Below are 2,902 nucleotides of genomic sequence, written 5' to 3'. Positions count from 1 at the left end.
TAAGTATTATCAGTTCGGTTTATCGGTTTTCGGTTTTTAAATATGCTAAACCGATAACCAAACCAATAAGATATTTGTTATCGGTTTTCGGTTTATCGGTTTTAGGTCTTTAACGGTTCGGTTTTCGGTTTAACCAATAAGAAAATGCTTTCAAAACAAATATATGACTTATCCAATAATTTGACGCGATATGCATACATCGAAATAATCATCCCAAACGGGACAACAGGGACCAACTTGTTGTATTTTGGTCATCACAACAAAGACTTGGTTAATTTTCGATCACCATAATATATAAAACGAGGTCCCCTTTATGCAATAAAGAGAATCAAATAAAACCAAATCATAGACAAAAGTCAAAACAGTAGCAAATGAGGCCATGCTTATGGTAAATCATATATAAAGAAAAGACTCAACTAAATGAAGTTCTTACGTTATTTTTTTTTTTAAAAAGCACAAAATCTGAATTTATAACGTTAATCAAATTGCAGATATTTACAATCGTGCAAAAGCTAATATTAGTCAATTATAAACTAACTAAAGTAAATAAGTAATACTAAAAAGTAAAACCTAAAGGCTAAGTAACTAAAAGTAGAGAAGAGAGTTAACTGTTAAGTAGTGTTAATTATTGCGTAAAGTTATTATATTTTTAGTCTAATATACTATTAATTATATTAATTATTTTTTGTTTAATATATTATATATATGTATAACTAAAAATTAAAATAGTAAATTATTATATTCTTAATGGGTTATCGGTTAACCCAATAACCCAATATTCAAAAAACCAATAACGAACCGATAACCCAATAATTTTATTTTGTAAAACCGTTAAATAACCGTTAACCCAATAACCCAATATCAATAAACCAATAGCACTTTTTTCGGTTCGATTTTTGCACACCCCTAATTTAAACAGGTTAATATTTCGTTAAAATATGAACTTACTTTATATTAACCCACTTCAATCTGTCCGACACAACATTAACAAATATAAATAAATAAATAAATAAAAAAAAAAAAAAAAAAAACTCATGAGAAGACAAAACAAAAGCCTTAGTATTATCGTACTCCTAATTGTCATCTTATCAAACAGGCAACAGCATAGCCATACAAAGTGTTTAGTGAGAGATTAGTATAATATATAAATATGTCTTTTAAATTAGAATTATTTGACATCTAAATTCTTTAATTTTGAATTTGCATAAATAAATATTTAAGTTTGTATAAAACTGAACAAATACATATATGCGTCCTAAATAGCATTCTATATGACCATTAACAGTTTTTTTAAGAGTAAAAGATAATAAGAAAAGGAGAGCGTCGAGGACACAAATTTATTTTGCTTAAAGTACTGCTCAAACTAATCTTTCAATATGTTTCAATAATGATGGTTAAAGGAATATTGTTAATACTCTCTTTGTCCCAGTTTATGTTGCACAATTTAAATTTTGAGAGTTAAACAAGTATGAAGTACTCTATCAATTTCTTTTATATACTTTTTAAATATTTAAGTTGTTAATTATTGTGATTTATAGTATTTTTATGTAAATTTTATATAAAAGAACTTAAAAATTCTATATCCAAATTAACGATCAAAATATAGAAATTTAAATCTTTAAATTTCAACTATACCACATAAATTGAAACAAACTAAAAAAACAAAATACTACTAATAACTTAATTATCTTAAATAATGACTAATGAGGTAATAAGTACTTAACTTTTATGTCTTAGGTATGCCATGTGTGAAGCTCTCTTTTATAAAATATGAAAAGAAAAGAAAAAGTAGTGTAACACATGCCAACACTCTCCATCTGCATTGGGTAAACACTCGTATTTTTCACACAATAATTTAGTTGATTGAGCTATAATGTATTATTTTTTTCTTCACAACTACTATTTAAACAAGTTAATATTTCGTTTAGTTCATATTAACCCACCTGAATCTGTCCATTTGACATTCTTATTTACTATTATTCTTTTTCTTTTATAGCAATTAATAACAAATTAACAAAATGACATAGGAATTCATGAGAAGAAAAAACAAAAGCCATTGTATTATCGTACTCCTAATTGTCATTTTGGTTGGGCCATCTTATCAAACACATAGCCATACAAATTGTTTAGTCAGAGATTAGGCAAAATTATCCATTTCCTCATTGAGATTCAAACTTCTAAATTTCGATACTAAATTTAAAGCATAATACTTCCTCAGTCTCAATTTATGTGACTTACTTTTATTTTTAGTCAGTCCCAAAAAGAATGACATATTTTTATACTAAGTAACAATTTAACTATAAAATGTTTATTTTACCCTACAACCACACAAATTTCTATCATTCATTTTGGACCACAAATTTTAAAAGTCTTTCTTTCTTTCTTAAACTCCGTACCGAGTCAAACTATCTCACATAAAATGAGACGAAGGGAGTATATAAATATTTTTGAATTGATATCATCTGATATCTACATTCTCTAATTTTGAATGTGCATAAATAAACACTTAAGTTTATATAAAATTGTACAAGTAAACATATTCATCCTTAATGACGTTCTATTTCATAACTCACATATGTATAATGCCATGTACGACGCACGTGTCTAACTTTTAAAAAAATAAATAAATTTTACTCTATGTATTTAGAAAACTAGTGTTCTATAAGGGTGTGTTTGGTATGAAGGAAAATGTTTTCCTAGAAAACAAGTTGATTTTTGACTTATTTTCTCATGTTTGGTTGGTGAGTAGAAAATATTTTCCGGAAAAGATTTTTAGTGTTTGATTTATGAATGAATTTTTTTTTTGAGAAATATATTTTATTTTTACTAGAGTAGAAAATAATTTTTGAAATTGAAAATATTTTTTAAAAACAAACTTAATTTGTTTTGGGGTTGGGGGCTG

The sequence above is a fragment of the Solanum tuberosum genome, unplaced genomic scaffold (assembly GCF_000226075.1).
Source record: "Solanum tuberosum cultivar DM 1-3 516 R44 unplaced genomic scaffold, SolTub_3.0 scf00040, whole genome shotgun sequence".
In the NCBI taxonomy this organism is placed as follows: domain Eukaryota; kingdom Viridiplantae; phylum Streptophyta; class Magnoliopsida; order Solanales; family Solanaceae; genus Solanum; species Solanum tuberosum.
The sequence above is the reverse complement of the archived record's forward strand: the minus strand, read 5'-3'. Positions refer to the sequence as shown.